Below are 20,769 nucleotides of genomic sequence, written 5' to 3' on the forward strand. Positions count from 1 at the left end.
TCTCTGTCTCTGAATTGAATGCCTACTGTCTTTTGCAGAATCTGCCTTGTCTTTCCGCTGAGAACAACTTTTTCATAACCAATAAACAAATTATTGGTTTAGTTTTCTTTCCAAAGAAAGGTGAAATTATACTTTTTTATTTTTTTAATTTCCATAGATTATTGGGGAACAGGTGGTGTTTGGTTACATGAGAAAGTTCTTTAGTGGTGATCTGTGAGATTTTGATGCACGCATCACCCAAGTAGTATATACTGCAACCGATTTGTAGTCTTTTATCCTTCACCCCCTTCCCACTCTTTCCCCTTGAGTCCCCAAAGTCCACTGTGTCATTCTTACGTCTTTGCATCTTCATAGCTTTGCTTCTGCTTATGAGTGAGACCATACAATGTTTGGTTTTCCATTCCTGAGTTAATTCACTTAGAATAATATCTCCAGTCTCACCCAGGTTGCTGTGAATGCCATTAATTCATTCCTTTTTGTGGTTGAATAGTTTTGTTTTCTAGATGAAAAAGGGAAGTAAATATAAAAGGAATTAAGTAACTTTCCCAAAGTCATATGGCCAATAAGTGAGAAAACCAGGATTTAAACCCTAGTCTTCTACACACTAAACCCTCTATTTTTAATCTCTACATTATTACCCCTTTGAAAATATATTTACTAAAAAATAATGCAAGTGCCATACCACAAGGCAAATAAAGTTTAAGAGAAAAGTAGGATTTTAGGAGAATGCTGGAATGAGGTGTGGGAAGTTAGTTCTACGTGGAATTCCACATGGGTGAGTAGGACTATGATTTGTACACTGGGAGCTCTGAGGAAGAAAGTTTCAAGTGGAAAACAGCAGTAGCATTAGGTAAAAGCTCTATGAGGACAAAATTAACCTGTTTTACAAATTTTTCTTAGGGTGATGGTATATACTCTTGAGGTTCTTATTGGGTCAATACCCAAAACATTATCCAGGAGAGGTTACCCTCTGTCGCTTATATAATTAAACTCCAGTCTTACTTTGTAGGAAAAACAATATGTGAAGTGCCCAGCAATCACAGTTCTTAATAAATATTAATGGACGAGGAGGGGAGAAAGAAATAGAGATAGCAATGGTGTTTGGCCTTAGGACATCATGCAGAACCCACCTCTTTAGTTTCAATATCCCCAATGGACTAGATACTAGTTTTGCTGCATTGATTGCTGTTTCATAATATAAAATTTAATTATCTCTATTATTTTACAATAAGCTTTTCTGCCTTGGGGCCTCTGGCACAGGGTACAGTTAGTAACAAATCTAATAAATAAAGAAATAAAACACTTCATTTCCTTTTCAGAAGGAAGTTGTGTTTTGCTCTATATGCTTGGAGCTTAAGGGAATTCACTTTAGCTTTCTCAAATATATTTGTTCTTTGGCTCAGATGGGGCAAAGACATCTTCTAGAAGATGTATTTCAGAAAAGCTTCCACTCTGGATCTCTGAGAGTCTCAGTCATGGGAGCTATTGTGCTCCTTCCAACAGGGATGGAAGTAAACATGCATCTCCACACAAGCTCTCAAGGGCTGTTTCTTACTCTTCATGCGTTTATTACTGGATTCCCCCTTGTTACATTTATGTAGCCCAAGAAGCATAGAACTAAAAGCCCGGACTCTGATAAATACTTCACCCACTTACACTTTGTTTACCCAGTTGTTTTCTTTTGAGTGAAGATTTCAATGTTAGACAAATGCAGGTTAGCAAATACAAAACAGCTTTTGAGAGGTTAAAAAAAAAAGTGCTATTAAGAACGTAATTGAAGTCAAGCACTAAGCAATGACCTAGTCTGAAGAGAAAGAGATGAGATGTATTTATTATTGAACTAGCTGGGCTTTGAGCAATATGTAGTAAAGGGTCTGCCATTCAAATATATACTGTAGTTCTCAACATCATATATTTAATAAGTTATTTTAAAAGCATAAATTATGTATATTCTTTAGGTCTGGTGCTACTGAAGATACAAAGAAATCTGAAGCAAACACTTTGCCTTCAAAGGACTAATAAAGCAAGAGTAAATATAAGAAAAGATGCAAAATTGTATTACAAAGCAGAAAAATAAAATGTTCTGTCAAAGAGTGTAAAAAAATAAAATGTTCTGTCAAAGGCTATGACACAGGGATTGGGAAGATTTCATGAAAGAGATGATACTTATAATTAGCCTAGAGAAAGGAATGATCTACAATTACATGTATCAACAGGAATGAATAGTGAACGTAATACTGAACGAAGAAGCAATTCCATGGAAAATATTCAATACAGGTATAGTCTACTTTATAATTTTCAAAAATCAAAATATGTTGTTTAGAATACGTGTTAGTCCATTTTCATGCTGCTGATGAAGACATACCTGAGACTGGGTAATTTATAAAGAAAAAGAGGTTTAATGGACTCATAGTTCCACATGGCTGGGGAGGCCTCACAATCATGACAGAAAGTGAAAGGCACATCTTACATGGCAGCTGGCAAGAGAGAATGAGAGCCAAGTGAGAGGGGAGACCCTTTATGAAACTACAAGATTTCATGAGACTTATTCATGACCATGAGAACAGTATGAGGAAATAACCCCCATGATTCAATTATCTCCCACTGGGTCCCTCCCACAACATGTGGGCATTATGAGAGCTACAATTCAAGATGAGATTTTGGTGGGGGACATAGCCAAACCATATCATTCTGCCCCTGGCCCATCCAAAATATGTCCTCACATTTCAAAACCAATCACGCCTTCCAACAGCCCCCCAAAGTCTTAATTCATAGCAGCATTAACTCAGAAGTCCACAGTCCAAAGTCTTATCTGAGACAAGGCAAGATCCTTCCAGCTATGAGCCTGTAAAATCAAAAGCAAGTTGGTTATTTCCTAGATACAATGGGGTTACAGACATTGGTTAAAAACGCCCATTCCAAATGCGAGAAATTGGCCAAAACAAAGGGGCTACAGGCTCCATGCAAGTCTAAAACCCAGCAGGGCAATCATATCTTAAAGCTACAAAATGACCTTTGACTCCAGGTCTCACATCCAGGTCACACTGATGCAAGAGGTACATTCCCATGGTCTTGGGCAGCTCTACCCTTATGGCTCTGCAGGGTACAGCCTCTCTCCCAACTGCTTTCACAGCCTGGTGTTGAGTGTCTGCAGCCTTTCCAGGTGTATGGTACAAGGTATCAGTGGATCTACAATTCTGGGGTCTGGAAGATGGTGACCCTCTTCTCACAGCTCCACTAGGCAGTGCCCCAGAAGGGACTCTGTGTGGGGGCTTCAACCCCACATTTCCCTTCTGCACTGCCCTAGCAAAAACTCTCCATGAGGGCCCTGCCCCCTACAGCAAACATCCGCCTGGACATCCAGGCATTTCTATATATCTTCTGAAATCTAGGCGAAGTTTCCCAAACCTCAATTCTTGACTTCAGTTCACCCGCAGGCTCAACACCATATGGAAGCTGCCAAGGCTTGGGGCTTGCACCCTCTGAAGCCATGGCCTGAGCTGCACCTTGGCCCCTCTTAGCCATGGCTAGAGTGGCTGGGACGCAGGGCACCAATTCCCTAGGCTGCACACAGCAGGGGGGTCCTGGGCTTGGTCCAGGAAACCGTTTTTCCCTCTTAGGCCTGTGGTGGGAGGAGCTGCTGCAAACGTCTCTGACATGCCCTGGAGACATTTTCCCCATTGTCTTGGATTAATATTTGGCTCCTTGTTACTTATGAAAATTTCTGCAGCTGGCTTGAATTTCTCCTCAGAAAATGGGTTTTTCTTTTCTTTTGCATTATCAGGCTGCACATTTTCCAAACTTTTATGCTCTGTTTCCGTTTTCAAACTGAATGCTTTTAATGGCACCCAAGTCACCTCTTGAATGCTTAGAAATTTTTTCTGCCAGATACTCTAAATCATCTCCCTCAAGTTCAAAGTTCCACTAATCTCTAGAGCAGGGGCAAAATGCCACCAATCTCTTTGCTAAAACATAAGCAAGAGCCAGAGTCACCTTTACTCCTATTCCCAACAAATTCCTCATCTCTATCTGAGACCACCTAACCCTGGATTTCATCGTCCGTATCATTTCAGCAGGTTTTTATTTGTTTGTTTGTTTGTTTTGTTGTTTTTGTTTTGTTTTGTTTTGTTTTTGAGACAGAGTCTTGCTCTGTCCCCCAGGCTGGAATGCAGTAGCACAGTCTCTGCTCACTGCAACTTCCACCTCCTGGGCTCAAGTGATTCTTATGCCTCAGCCTCCCAAGTAGCTGGAACTACAGGTGCCCACCACCACACCTGGCTAATATTTTCTATTTTAGTAGAGCTAGTGTTTCATCATGTTGACCAGGGTTATCTTGAACTCCTGATCTCAGGCAATCCACCCACCTCGGCTTCCCAAAGTGCTAAGCTTACAGGTGTGGGCCACTGTGCCTGGCCCATTATCTTACCAGCGTTTTGGCCAAAGCTATTCAACAAGTCTCTAGGAAGTTCCCAACCATCCCACATTTTCCTATTTTCTTTTCTTTTTTTTGAGACGGAGTCTCGCTCTGTCGCCCGGGCTGGAGTGCAGTGGCCGGATCTCAGCTCACTGCAATCTCCGCCTCCCGGGTTCACGCCATTCTCCTGCCTCAGCTTCCCGAGTAGTTGGGACTACAGACACCCGCCACCTCTCCCGGCTAGCTTTTTGTATTTTTTTTAGTAGAGACGGGGTTTCACCGTGTTAGCCAGGATGGTCTCGATCTCCTGACCTCGTGATCCGCCCGTCTCGGCCTCCCAAAGTGCTGGGATTACAGGCTTGAGCCACCGCGCCCGGCCCATTTTCCTATTTTCTTGTGAGCCCTCCAAACTGTTCCAACCCCTGCTTGTTACCCAGTTCCAAAGTCGCTTCCACATTTTGGGGTATCTTTACAACAGCACCTCACTCTACCAGTACGAATTTACTGTATTACTCTGTTTTCGGGCTGCTGATAAAGACATATCCGAGACTGGGTAATTTAAAAAGAAAAAGAAGTTTGGGCCGGGAGCAGTGGCTCACGCCTGTAATCCCAGCACTTTGGGAGGGGGAGGTGAGTGGATCACGAGGTCAGGAGATAGATACCATCCTGGTTAACATGGTGAAACCCTGTTTCTTTTTTTTTTCTTTTTTATTATACTTTTAAGTTCTAGGGTACATGTGCACAACGTGCAGGTTTGTTACATATGTATACATGTGCCATGTTGGTGTGCTGCACCCATCAACGCATCAGCACCCTTCAACTTATCATTTACATCAGGTATAACTCCCAAAGCCATCCCTCCCCCCTCCCCACAATAGGCCCAGGTGTGTGACGTTCCCCTTCCCTTGTCCAAGCGATCTCAATGTTCAATTCCCACCTATGAGTGAGAACATGCAATGTTTGGTATTCTGTTCTTGGGATAGTTTGCTGAGAATGATGGTTTCCAGTTGCATCCATGTCCCTACAAAGGACACGAACTCATCCTTTTTCATGGCTGCATAGTTTCTACTAAAAATACAAAAAATTAGCCGGGCGTGGTGGTGGGCGCCTGTAGTCTCAGGTACCGGGGGGCTGAGGCAGGAGAATGGCGTGAACCCGGGAGGCGGAGCCTGCAGTGAGCCAAGATCGCGCCACTGCACTCCAGCCTGGGAGACAGAGCCAGACTCCGCCTCAAAAAAAAAAAAAAGAAAAGAAAAAAAGAAAAAGAGGTTTAGTGGACTCATAGTTTCCACATAACTGGGGAGGCCTCACAATTTTGGCAAAAGGCAAAAGGCATGTCTTACATGGGAGCAGGCAAGAGAGAATGAGAGCCAAGAGAAAGGGGAAAACCCTTGTTAAACTGTCACATCTCATGAGACTTATTCACTACCATGAGAACAGTATGGGGAAACTGCCCCCATGATTCAGTGATCTCCCACCCAGTCCCTCCCACAATATGTGAGGATTATGGGAGCTACAAGTCAAGATGAGGTTTGGTTGGGGACACAGTCAAACCATATCAGAATACATACACAGATGAAATTAGAAAAAGAAGAAGGGGAAGAAGAAGAAGGAGAAGAAAAGATATGATTATCACAAAAATAAAAAAGTATTATTTTAACTCTGAGGAGAGGCAACAAGATTGGGTTTGAGACCCACAGCAATGACTTCTAGAGAACTGACAATCATGTATTCTTCATTACGCTGATGGTTAGTGGGTTCTGCTTTATAATTACCCCTTAAATTGTATATAACTCTGTATATGTATGTAAACTACATATATGTGTGTGCTTTATTTAGACTCTTCTGTATGTATGATGTATTCAAAAATAAAAAGGTTAAAATATACACATATAACTAAATTTTAAAAATAATATTATAAAATGAAAAATCATTGGCCATTGTACAGATCAAGCTATTTGGGACAATGAGATTATATCATAACTCTATTAGGTCTATATAATAAAATGAAGTTGAATTGAAAAATAATGTAATCAATTCATATTTTAGCATGAGGGAATGAGCATTAACACCTAAACTAAGGTCAACAAAGATTTTAAAAATAGAGTGATTCTGAAGCTTTAAGGATGGACAAAGCATATTAGTTAGAATTTTTCCTAAGTCACAAAAAAATCCACCAACTATCATAATAAAAAAGAAATATTATAAGGTTTTAGGGGTACATCATGAAGCCAAGAGATCTAAATACAGTCAGATCCTAAAATGGCGACCTACACAGTCTGTTTTTCTCTGTCTTGGAATCTCTGCATCTACAGAATGAGACTTAAGCTATCTTAGTTTGAGCTCCAAATCTTTTGAGTACAGCACCCTGGTATATATGCAGGATATTCACATCCTTATCCAATCAATTATGGCATGAGTATGCTATCCAAAAGTAGCCTTCATTTTGGAAAACCTTATTTATTTCTCATGTACCCCAATCTCTCAACTATTCAGCCTCAAACAACTATCCACAGGATGATCACCCACTAATTGCTAGAAACTCTTGGCCCTCAATAATTTTTGTAAGCAAATCCTGAGAATATGTCATTAAAACATGTTTTTTTTTTCCATTGTTATCTAGCAGTACTAGTTGACATATCCATCTATAAAAGGCAAATGTCAGCATGCTTTCTTCAAGATGTATCATATGCTATTTTCTTTCAGTGAATGGAAGTGTTTGACAGAAAAACACTTTTGTAAGCAAAGCTTAAGAATACGTTATTAGAACATGTTTCTCTCTTCATTGGTACCTATTAGGACAAGTTGACATATGACGTTATAAAAAGCAAGTATAATCAGGCTTTTTAAGATGTGTAAATGTAAGGAGTACAAATACAGTTTGTTGACGTGGATATACATGTAGTGGTGAAGTCTGAATTGTTAGTGTTGCCATCACAATGTACATTTTACCCATTAAGTATTTCTGATCCCTCACACCCCTTCTATGCTCTCATTCTTTCAAGTCTCCAATGTCCACTCTTCCATACTCTTTGTCCATATGTACACATTATTAAGCTCCCACTTATAGTTGAGAACATGTGGTATTCAACTTTCTGTTTCTGAGTTGTTTTACTTAAGATGATAGCCTCCAGTTCCATCCATGTTGCTGCAAAAGACATGATTTCATTCTTTTTATTGCTGAATAGTATTCCATTGTGTACGTACACCACATTTTTAATCCAATCATCCATTGATGGAACCTTAGGTTAATTCCATATCTTTGCTATTGTGAATAGTGCTATAATGAAATACAAGTACAGATATCTTTTTAATAAAATGATTTCTTTTTCTTGGGTAAGATTTCCAGTAGCGAGGTTACTGAATTGCATGGTAGTTCTACTTTTAATTTGAAAAAACTCCATACTATTTTCCATAGAGTTGAACTAATTTACATTCCCACCAACAGTATAAAAACATTCTCTTCTCCGCATCTTCGCCAACATCTGTTATATTATTTATTTCTTAATAATAGTCATTCTGATTTGTGAAAAAGGATATCTCACTGTGGTTTTAATTTGCATTTCTCTGGCAATTAGTCCGGTTCAGCATTTTTTATATAGGCATTGTCCATTTCTCTGTCTTCTGTTGGAAAACATCTATTCACATCCTTTGCCCACTTTTTAATTGGGTGATCTTTGAGGTTGTGTTGTTGAGTTATTTGAGTTCCTTGTGTATTCTGGATATCAGTCACCTGTTGGATGCATAATGTGCAAATATTTTGTCCTATTCTGTCAATTGTTTGTGAACTCTTATTTCTTTTGCCATGCAGCTTTGTAATATAAAGTCCCATTTGTCTATTTTTGTTTATGTTGCTTGTGTTTTTGCATCTTAGTCATGAATTATTTGCCTAGACTAATGTCCAGAAGAGTTTTCCCTAGGTTTTCTTTAGTATTCTTTATAGCTTCAGGTTGTCCTTTCCCCAGTGTATGTTTTTGTTGACTTTGTTAAGTATCAATTATCTATAAATATGTGGATTTATTTCTGGGTTCTCTATTCTGTTCCATGGACCTACATGTCTATTTTTATACCAGTACTATGCTGTTGTGGTTACTAGAGCCTTGTAGAGTAATTTGAGCTCAGGTAATGTGATGCCCCCAGGTTTGTTCTTTTTGCTTAGGATTGCTTTGGCAATTTGGGCTCCTTTTTGGTTTCATATGATTTTTAGAATTGTATTTTCTAATTCTGTAATAAGTAATATTGATATTTTGATAGGGATTGTATTGAATCTATAGATTGCTTTTGGAAGTATGGTCATTTTAACAATGTTAATTCTTCCAATCCATGAGCATAGGATGTTTTCCCATTTGTTTTGTGTCATTCACATTTTTTTCAAATCAGTGTTTTGTAGTCTTTCTTGTATAGAATATTCAGCTCCTTGGTTAAATATATTCCTAGGGTTTTTTTGTAGTTATTGTAATTGTAATGGCCATTTTGATTTGGTTCTCTACTTGATTGTTATTGGTGTATAGACATGTTACAAATTTTTGTGTATTAATTTTGTATCCTGAAAATTTACTGAATTCATTTATCAAATCTAAAAGTTAGAGGAGTCTTTAGGGTTTTCTAGGTATAAGATTATATTTTCAGCAAATGATTAATTTTACTTTCTCTTTTCTAATTTGGATGTCTTTCTTTCTTTTTTTAATCTGATTGCTCTGGCTAGAACTTCCAGTACTATGTTGAATAAGAGTGGGGAAAGTGGGCATCTTTGTCATCTTCTAGTTCTTAGGGGGACTGATCTCAAGTTTCCCACATTAGATATGATAATGACTGTGGACATGTTGTATGGCCTTTATTATTTTGAGGTACATTTCTTCTATTCCTAGTTTGTTGAGGGTTTTTATCATGAAGGGCTAAATTTTATCAAATGAGTATTCTGCATCTGTCAAGATGATCAGACAGATTTTGACCTTCATTCTGTCTATGGAATTAATCACATTTATTGATTTGTGTGTGTTGAACCATCTTTGCATTCGTGAAGTAAAACCTACTTAATTGTATTATCTTTTTGATATATTATTAAATACAGTTTGCTAGTGTTTTGTTGAGGATTTTTGCAACTATGTTTATCAGGGTAATTGTTTTATAGTTTTTCTTGTGTTCTTATATGGCTTTGATATAAGATTTTATTTTCAGTGAACAGAGGTAATGTGACTTATTCTTTTACAGTTTGGATGATTTTTATTTCTTTCTCTAGCCCGACTGCTGGGATTAGAACTTTCAGTATTATCTTGAATAGCAATGATGCAAGTGGGAAATTGGGGTGATAATGACTTTATAAAATGAGTTAGGGAGAATTCCCTCCTTCTTGACTTTTTGAAAAAAAATTCAGGAGGATTGGTATTAGCTCCTTTTTGTTCATTTGGTAGAATTTGGCTGTGAATCTATCTGGTCATGGTTTTTTTTGTTGTTGTTGAGAGATTTTTTAAATTACTGACTCGATGTTGCTACCTATTATTGGTATATTCAGAATTTCTAACTCATTCTATATCAGTGCTGGGAGATTGCATGTTTTCAGGAATTTATCCAGTTCCTTTCCGTTTTCTCAATTGTGAGCATATAGTTGTTCATAGTAGTCTTTTGTGGTTATAATATTTCCTTTTTCATTTCTTATTATGTTTATTTGGATCTTCTCTCTTTGTGGTTATTCTGGCTAGCAGTTTATTAATTTTGCTTATCTTTTCAGGGAAACTTTCTGTTTTGTTGCTCTTTTGGTTTTTTTTTTTTAATCTCAATTTTATTTAGTTCTACTCTAACCTTTGTTATCACTTTTCTTCTGCTAACTTTGAGTTTGGGTGGTTATTGTTTTTCTACTTCCTTGACATGTGACATAGGTTGTTAATTTGCCATTTTTCTGTATTTTTTTACGTAAGCATTTAACACTATAAATTCCCCTCTTAATACTACTTTTGCTGTATCCGAGAGGTTTTGATATATTGTGTTTCCATTTTCATTCATTTCAAATTTTTTAAATTTTGCATCTTAATTTTGTCATTGACCCAAAGATCTTTCAGGAGTGTATTGTTTAATACATATATTTTTATAATTTTATAAGTTTTTCTTGGTATTGACTTCAAGTTTTATTTCACTATAGTCTGAGAAGATGATATAATTTCAATGTTTAAAAACTATGCTCTATCTTGGAGAAGGTTCTGTGTACTGTTGAGAATATATATTATGTGATTGTTTCATAGAATGTTTGTTGTAAATAGATTTAGTCTTAAGTATAATTTAAGTCTAGTGTTTCTTTGTTGATTTTCTGTCTTGATGATCTGTCTACTCTTGTGAATGGAGTGCTAAAATCCCCACTATAATATTATTGCTCTCTATCTCTTTATTTAGGTCTAGTTTTTTTTAAATTAATCTGGGTGCATTGGTGTTGGGTGCATAAATATCTAGGATTGTTATATCCTCTTGTTGAATTAATTCCTTTACCATTATGTAATTACCTTCTTCGTCTCTCTCTCTCTTTTTTTAAACTCCTTGTTAGTTTAAAGTCTGTTTTATCAATGTTAGTGTAGCTACTTCTGCTTACTTTTGGTTTTCATTTGCATGGAATATCTTTCCCACCTCCTCACATTCAGTCTATAAGTGTCTTTACCAGAAAGCTGAGTTTCTTGTAAGCAGCACACAGTTGGTTCATTTTTTTAAAAAATCCATTCCTGGCCGGGCGCGGTGGCTCAAGCCTGTAATCCCAGCACTTTGGGAGGCCGAGGCGGGCGGATCACAAGGTCAGGAGGTCGAGACCATCCTGGCTAACACAGTGAAACCCCGTCTGCACTTAAAAAATACAAAAAATTAGCCGGGCGAGATGGCGGCGCCTGTAGTCCCAGCTACTCGGGAGGCTGAGGCAGGAGAATGGCGTGGACCCGGGAGGCGGAGCTTGCAGTGAGCTGAGATCCGGCCACTGCACTCCAGGCTGGGCGACAGAGCGAGACTCCGTCTCAAAAAAAAAAAAAAAAAAAAAAAAAAAAAAAAAAAAAAAATCCATTCCACCATTCTATATATTTTTAGCATTGTATTTAATCCATTACATTCAAGGTTAATATTAATATGTGAGGTTTTATTCCTGTAATAATGTTAATTGTTATCTGTTTTGTAGATTCATTGTTTCTCTTTTTTTCCTCTGTGTGTTTGTCTTTGTAGTTTGGTGGAGTTCTGTCATGTTACCACTTGATTTCTCTCTTTCTTCATTCTGTAATTATTTTATAAGACCTGTGAGTTTTACACTTTTGTGTATTTTTATAATGTCAATTTTAGACCTTTGATTTCCATGTTTACTACTCCTTTGAGCATTTCTTCTAGGGTTAGCCTACAAATTCTTCTTCGTTTATGAAGCTTATTCTGGCAAGAGATAAAATTCGTGATGGGCAGTTGTTGTTTTTTTGCTTTAAGCACTTTGAAAATAGGATTCCAATCTCTTCTGCCTTGTAAGGTTTCTGCTGAAAAGTCTGTTGTTAGACTAATGAAGTTTCCTTTAGAGGTAGCTGGGTGCTTTTCTTTTGCTGATTTTAAGATTTTTTTCTTTATGTTGACTTTAGACAATGTGAGGACTATTTGTCATGGTGAAGTCTGTTTTGCAATGTATTTTCCTGGTGCTTATTGGGTCTCTTGTATCTGGATATAGAAATATTTTGATAGACTAGGGAAGTTTTCATCAATTATTTCTTAAAATAGGTTTTATACATTTTTACTTTTTCTTCTCACTCTGGAATACCCAATGACTTATATGTTTGGTCACTTTATGTAGTCCTATATTTCTCAAAGAAATAGAAGTTTCAAGGTACTCCCCTGTGACATAAATTGCATGGTTTCCCAGTAGGAATGTGTATTGTTCACTCTTTTGTGTTCTCTTTATTTTTGTCAGAGTGGATTATAAAAAAAAAAAAAAAAGACTATCTTCAAACTCCAAAGTCTGTTCTTCTGCTTGGTCTATGGTTGAAGCTTTCAACTGTATTTTGTAATTCCTTCAATGAATTTCTCATTTCCAGAAAATCTGTTTTATTTTTTAAGATGTCTATCTCTTTATAAATTATTTTGTTTATATTCTGAATTGATTATTGACTTTCTCATTTCTTTATATTGGTTTTCAGATTTCTCCTGAATATCACTGAGTTTGTTTAATGTCAATATTTTGAATTATTTATCCAGCCTGTCAAAACTTTATTTTTGGTTAGGATACATTACTAGAGAATTACTGTGTTCCTTTGCAGGTTACACATACATTGCTTTTTCTTTTTTCTTTTCTTTTTTGATGGAGTCTCACTCTGCCACCAGGTTGGGCTCACTGCCCTGCAACTCCCTGCTAGAAGCAATTCTGCTGACTCAGCTCCTGAGTAGCTGGGATTACAGGCACATGCCACCAGGCCCTGCTAATTTTTGTATTTTTAGTGGAGACAGGGTTTCACCATGTTGGCCAGGATGGTCTCAATCTCCTGACCTCATGATCCACCAACCTCAGTCTCCCAAAGTGCTGGGATTACAGGTGTGAGCCACTGTGCCCGGCCCACATTGCTTTTTCATACTTTCAATAGTATTATATCTTCACATATGGAGAAACAGTCACTTCTTTTTTTTTAATTGACTTTCATTGGGGTGAGACTTTTTTTCTTCTTGAGGCTGTGACTATAATATATGTTAAGTAGGGCCATTTAGGCTTTACTTCTGGGTGTGTTCCATGGTGAAGACTCCATGTGATTTCCTTAGTTACCAGTAGTCTTAGTGTTGAGTATGGTGGCTTTCTCAAATGCTGATTATACTGGCAGTGCAGGTGGATGAGCAAGCTTATGACCTCTTGGGTAGCTGGAGTGGTGCGGAGAATTGTGGCAGCAGAGGTCATGAGAAGCTTGTCTCCTTTCTGAGAGCTGTTTGCTTGTGTCAGCAGATGTTGTAATGGGCTCTACAGGTTGACCTTCATGCCAGTAGGTGGTGCTTGCAAGTGAGAGAAAGCTGCAGTGGGTGATGACAGTAGGGTTTATGCTTGAGCCTTGCTAACCAGAAGTATTTGGGTGTCCCAGGCAATGGGCTGGATGGTGGAACACTCAGTGGTCTGGGTCCCACGCTCTGCCTATGAGGCTAGAGGCGGTCAATCTGAGCAGGACTGGGGTGGTGAAGCCTGCCTTCAGGTAGTTCAGTGCTGGGCACAAGTGCCAGCCCTGACCCGAGTCAGGGAGCAGTCCTCTGAGCCCTGGAGAAATGCCCCAGCAAGAAGCAAGGCAACTACTGCTTTGCCCATCAAAACCACACCTATTCTGCTCTTTTCCCATGAAGAAGGAGAACACCCAACTCCAGATCCCATGGCGGGAGCCTATGCCGTATTTACTGTCCATTCTGGCCATGAGGACTCCTCCCCTGCTCAAGTCCAGATCACAATCCCTAGCTCATGATGCTAAAAACCATTGGCTTCCACCCCCACTAGCTGGCAGGTTCCTATATGGTTTGCTATGAGCTAGAATCAGGAATTGCTTCCTTCTGTAGGAGCCCACGTCTGGGAGTATGCGTGGGACACTTCCCAGTGCTGTTCCTTTTCACAGTCTCCCCAGCAGTCCACCCAGTTAAATCAAAGGCTTAGAAGGTTCAAGGTACTCCCTGTGACTTAAGTTGCATGGTTTCCCAGTAAGAATATGTATTGTGGAAACCCTCTCTCTCCCTTTCCCCACTAGGGATTCACACATGGTTTGCAGCCAGAGTTCACCACAAAGGCTGTGCCCACCTTCTTTTATTCAGTATCTGAAGTTTTAGTTTATTTTTCTGTTGAACTCTCATGTTTCTTCTTGGATAAAAGTTCACAATGTGAGTCTCTACACACTATTTTGCTATTAATATTTCCAAGTGGGTGAGGCATACTGACAAAACCTTTATTCTGCCATCGTGGAAAAAAGTAAAAAATAAAACTTCAATATTTTACATTTAATGAATCTTTTTTATGCCAATTTCCTATATTTCTATTTCTCCCATAGCCTCTCTCCTAGTTAATGTGCTCTTTGACTTTATTGAGAATTCCTGTCGCTTTATTCCACTAATCCATTGTGTGCTTATGGAGCCACTTGCTTCTTCTACATGATTGGACCCTTAGCAAGCCATTTTACTTATCCTTCTTAGTATCTTAGAATTCACATTCTTGAAGTTTTGTTACACTCATTTAGCTATTCCCAAACTTGAAAAAATGCTACTGTTTGTTTAGCAATACCCATTTCTGTATTGTGTGTTAATTTTGGGAGCCTACCTTTTAGGAATCTGACAGCCTTCATTCATCTTATCCTGTCTCTTTCCCTGTTGGCCCAAGTTGGCAGTGCTTCTGCTGACATAACATTCTCAAAAATCTTGTGGATTTTCCATGTATGCAATGAGGATTCACATTATTAAAAAAGAGGGTTCTTCACAGATCTTTCCTGTAAAATTCCATCTTTATTCCTTGCTTCTACTAAAACGGTTGAGTGGATCTATTTATTATATACCAAATAGCTTCAGAAAAAGATTGTCCCACCAAACTATTGTCCTTCTATGTAGGGCACACTTTCCTAACAGTGAATCTCCTAATTTTAGCATCTTTTTCAATCTTGATATATTGAGAAATTTCCAAATCATCAAATGCTGGTTCCTTGTGCTTACCAGTTCTTCCTTTTTTTTTTTTTTTTTTTTTTTTTTTTTTTGAGACAAAGTCTCGCTCTGTCACCCCTGGCTGGAGTGCAGTGGCCAGATCTCAGCTCACTGCAAGCTCCGCCTCCCGGGTTTACGCCATTCTCCTGCCTCAGCCTCCCGAGCAGCTGGGACTACAGGCGCCCGCCACCTCGCCTGGCTAGTTTTTTGTATTTTTTTTAGTAGAGATGGGGTTTCACCATGTTAGCCAGGATGGTCTCAATCTCCTGACTTCGTGATCCGCCCGTCTCAGCCTCCCAGAGTGCTGGGCAGTTCTTTCTTTGATTCATCTCTTTTCTTTCCCATTTTACTATAAGCAACACAGAGAAACCAGGCTGCACTTTCAACACTTTCTTTGAAAATGTTTTTAGCTAAAACTCTAAGTGTATCACTTACAAGTTTGCTTTTCACATAACTGTAAGATATAATTCAGCCAAGTTTTCTGTCACCATATATCAAGGATTTCTTTCCTCTAGTTTCCAATCTCATGTTTCTTATTTTCTACGAATCCCTTACCAGAATGTATTTAATGTTCTTATTTATAACAACATTAGATAGATAGATAGATAGAGCTATTCTCTAAGACTATAAGAAGCTTTCTCTACAGTGCTCCTAACTTTTTTCTGAGCCTTTAACAGATAAAATCGCCATATTTCTGCCAATTGTCTCTTCAAGGCAATTTAGGCTTTTTCTATCATGCACCTCAAAATTTCTCCAGCCTCTAGCCATTACCCAATTACAAAGCCACTTTCAAATTTTTAGATACTTGTTACAGCAGCACCACACTTCCCATTACCAAAATCTGTATTGCAGTCCTAGGACTGGTGTAACAAATTACCGCCAACTGGGTTGCTTAAACCAAAAACAGAAATATATTATCTCACACTTCTGGAGGCCAGAAGTCTGAAATAAAGTGGTTGGCAGGACCATACCCCTCTAGAGTCTCTGGGAAACAATCTTTTCCATACCTCTTTCTTAGCTTTTGGTAGGTGCCAGCAATACTTGGCATTTCTTGGTGTGTAGCTGCATTACTTTAATCTTTGCCTCCATCTTCATATTGCCTTCTCCTCTGTGTATGTGTTTCATTTTGTTGGTTTGTTTTCTGTGTGTTTATCTTGTTGTGCCTGAAGTCGCGAGACCCCAGTAAGTGACCACCAGAGTCCAGAGTCAAAGCCAAATAGCCGGGGTCACTTTATTACGAGTTTGAACCCGGACCTCTCCGCTTTATACAATGGCAGGTAAAGAGAGAGGCCCCGGCTGCTGTTTTAGGGTTTCTTTTATAGCGAGGTACAAACAAGTCACAGAGAAACAGTAGTTACAAGCTTATTATTGGTTAACATTTAAAGTTGAACATTCGGCAGTTTCTGGTTGGTTCCCGCCTTTTTCGCAACCTCAAACGGCTGGGGGTTTTCCAGATAAGTTGTTTGTATAAGCCCGGGGGGTGGTCACATGCACGTATGTTGCAACCTCAAACGGCTGGGGGTTTTCTAGATAATTTGTTTGTGTAAGCCCGGGGGGTGGTCACATGCATGTATGTTTAGAATTTTTCCCTTAGGGGCTTTCTATCTCAATCTCAAAATTCAACTCACTTTGCCTCTCTATTATAAGGATGCATGTGACTGAATTTAGGGTCTATCCAGATAATTCATGATAAGTTCCTCCTTTCAAGATTGCTAACTTAATCACATCTTTTGCTATAAAAAGTAATGTTCATCAGTTTTGGGGATGTGGATATGGACATGTCTTTTGGGGGCCACTAATCAGCTCACTACAGATTAGATGGAATATGTTTCTGAAGATAAATTATAATCATGCATATTGGAATCATGATACATTTGCATCTTTTTAAGGAAAAGCTGACCTTTAGTCTGTTTATCTTTTTATTTCCTCCTGGATGACCTCCTACCTCTTTACTTAGAACTAGTTCCAAAATCTTTTAAAATAATGATTCCTCAATTCCTGTACTGGAGCTTCCATATTTATTATTTCTTCCATACTTCATATCACTTGAATATTACTTTCAGCATATGATCTTGCCTCATATTTCACAAGAAAAATCAAGTCCACTCAGTACAAGTTGCTTAGGATTCTCTATTATCCATTAATTCAATTCATTCAATAAGATACCAAAACTCTTATAAGTGTTTAGGATATATTTGTAAATTAAAATTTTTTGAAAAGTTAACAAAGTCACATGTCCATAAGGAGCTTACATTCTGATATGGGGATAAAAACTAAACATAATAAATTGCTAACATATATGTTAAATGATGGTAAGTACTATGGTAAAGAATAAAGGGCATGGGGGGGTTCCTAGGGGCAGGAAAGAATAGGTATTAAAATGAGAGTTTTATGGGTCTATTGAGAAGGAGAAATTTTAGTAGGGAGATGATGGAATTAACTAGGTAGCTATCTAAGGCAAAACCATTCAGTCATTGGAAAGGAATAGAGCAAAGGTCCTGTCATGAAAGGATACCTGATGTCTTTAATAATCAACAAGGAAGCCAGTGTGACTGTAGGAGAATAAGTAAAGTGGAGAGTGGTGGTAGATGAATTCAGAAAGAGAAGAGGCATGCAGAGAAGGCAGATCAAGTTGAGTCTTTCAGCAATTGTAAGGACCTGGGCTTTTACCCTGACAGAAATGAGAAGTCGTTCCAGAATTTTGAGAAAGGGGTGACATGATCTGATACTAATTTTTAAAGGACCGTCTGGTTGCTGAGTTAGAGTAGACTTTGGAGATGAGAAGGCAAGTGTAAAAGTAAGGAGACTGGGCCGGGCTTGGTGGCTCATGCCTGTAATCCCAGCACTTTGGGAGGCTGAGGCGGGCAGATCTCGAGGTCAAGAGATTGAGACCATCCTGGTCAACATGGTGAAACCCCATCTCTACTTAAAAAAATTCAAAAATTAGCTGGGCGTGGTGTTGCATGCCTGTAGTTACAGCTACTGGGGAGGCTGAGGCAGGAGAATCCCTTGAATCCAGGAGGTGGAGGTTGCAGTGAGCTAAGATGGTGCCACTGCACTCCAGCCTGGTGGCAGAGTGACACAAAACAAAACAAAAAAAAAGCAGGGAGACCAGTTAGGAGGTAATCACAGTGAGTCAGGTGAGAGATGATGGCTCGGACCAGGTGGTAGCTATAAAAGAGTAAGAGGTAGCTGGATTCTGGATATATTTTCACAGTAGAGCCAACAGAATTACTGGTAAGGTATTGAAAAAAGAAGAGTCGATGATGACTTGAGAAGCTGGAAAGATGGAGTTATTCCCATCTCAGACTGAGAAGCTGAAGGTGAAGCGAATCTGAAAGTGGATGGAGATTTGTAGTTCGCTTCTGGATGAAATAATTTTGAGGGGTCTATTACACAGTCAAGTGGGTAGGCTGAGGAGTTAGATATAGTAGTTAGATATATGAATCTAGATACACGAGTCCTAAGTGTGGGGGAGAGTCCTGGACTGGAGCTTCCATATTTCTTATTTCTTCCGCATTTCTTCCATATTTCATATCACTTGCATATTTCTCCTACGAGTCCTTTCTCCTCTCAAGACCCAGAGAATTAGTAGTTTTCTCAGTTCTAACACATAAGCTATGCCCTTTATCCCATTCTTCAGATCTCTACACTAATTTATTTACTTAGCTATTTTCTGCTTTCTTTTGAACCACAAAGCCTCTAGTTCTACTTTGGCTGTTTTACCTGTGCCTAGAATCAACTCAAGGCTTTTCTACCCAAATCCATCCCCTTCTACCTAAATTACACAGAAAGTTTAAAATCTCTGTTATTCCTAATTTGTCCTCTTCCTTGACTGTGTCTGTCTCCTGTCTTGCAAGGTTCAAAATACAGAGAGCGTTGTTGTCTACGTTTGATGTCTCTCATTTCCCTGCCTGGATTGTAAAACAGTGCACCCCTGAAGGACTTCCTGTAGTCCAAGATCACAGTTTCATACACTGATTTTTTTAAACTGCCACCACACTATGAATATGACAAACAGTAGACAATCATCTCCTTTATCCAATGACAATCTTCCCACATTAGAAGGAAGACGTAGGTGTGGTTCCAAGCAGTAGCAATGTTAAAAAGGGATTTGATGCTTTAGAATTAGCTGGAAGAATCATACAGCCTCTCCTATTGCCTCCCTCTATTCCACCTACAGTAGCCTCCTTGATAACCTCAAATACTCCAAGCTCCAGCCTCAGTGCCTTTGAATGTTCTGTCCATTCTTTCTGGCACTCTTCTCTCCCCAGACATCCCCGTAGTTCACTCTGTCACTTCACACAGGTCCTTGCTCAAATATGCATACAACAGAGAGGGCTTCTCCACCATTTTGTCTAAACTAGAAACTATCACTTCCCACCTTTTACCTGCCTTTCCCCCCTTCATCAGCATTTTTAATACCTGACATTTCATGTAGTTGGGTGTTGGTTTTATCTGACTCTCCACACTGGAATGTAAACTCCATGAGAGGAGGGACATTGTCTCTTCTGTTTGCTGATGTGTTCCCAGCATTTCAAATAGGGCCTGACACATAATACAGCATAATAACTATTTGCTACATGAATGCACTTGCAGCTGAGGGATCCTGACAGATGTAACAGGTCTTGTGTCCAACAAGCTGGGAGAAAATCTGACCAATATACACCCTGAATTTCCTCCATCCTTGCTTTCCCTGATGGCCATTAGGACACTACATTGGATGACAACTGAAATGAAAAATCAAGGAGAACAGCAGGACTGAAAAGTAAAATTCCTTTTTACTTCAATAAGTCTTATAAAGGATCCAGAATTCCTAGTTTATCTGAGAGAGCACCTAAGGTGGGAATATCCATCATTCCTTCAAGGATACCTCAAACAAACAAACAAAAATCAGACAATCAAAAGCGGCTTGCAATGCACATGTAGATTCAGGATAAGTTTTGTTTTATCCACCTTTCCTGCCATGCCTCCCTTCCAACAACAAACTTATCTTTCCATTACAAAAATTCAGAAGCCATCACTATCGAAAAGGTAAGTAAGAGACAGTCTGACTTAGTTGAGCATGGGGAAGCTGTTTCAAAATTCAGATCTAATAAGAAAGGCAGCTCAAGTGTAGGGATGGAGAGGTTCTGATGTTCACTAGAGGAAAGAGAATTGACAAGGGTGGAGTTTAAATGAGAGAGATTAGGACACAGAAGGAGGAAAACTTAAACGGTGTCTAAGAACCAAGATTATGAGAAGGTGAATGGAGAAGTCTCCTACTAATGGGTGTTATTTTCAACCTTCAGTTCTTCATATAACAAAGACTCTCTAGGAGACTGCCTCTTTGCCCCCACGCCAAACTGCCCCTTCACTTCCTACCAGCATCACATATAAGCCATGATGCATGTGGCTCATTTTCTTTGAGCTTTTATGAGGTTTTGGTTGGTAAGACCATCCCACTGTGTTCACATTCTGTTTACCTACAATACCACTATATGGCATTCAGTCGAAGGGCATTTGAAAAGTGGAATGAAAAGAAATGAAAGCTTGTCCTCACCTTGAATCACATATCAGGAGCTGAAATTAGATCCCACCCACTGAGAAGGGAGAGCCTGTGTCACCCAACAAAGCTCAGCCCCCTTGGTGCATCCAAAGTTTCACATCCCTGCCCCCTGGGCTTTGGCACCAGGGGTTCCACGGCTGTGCCCAGGATGAAAGCACTGTCCTCA

This window comes from Rhinopithecus roxellana, chromosome 15, assembly GCF_007565055.1.
Source record: "Rhinopithecus roxellana isolate Shanxi Qingling chromosome 15, ASM756505v1, whole genome shotgun sequence".
NCBI classification, from domain to species: domain Eukaryota; kingdom Metazoa; phylum Chordata; class Mammalia; order Primates; family Cercopithecidae; genus Rhinopithecus; species Rhinopithecus roxellana.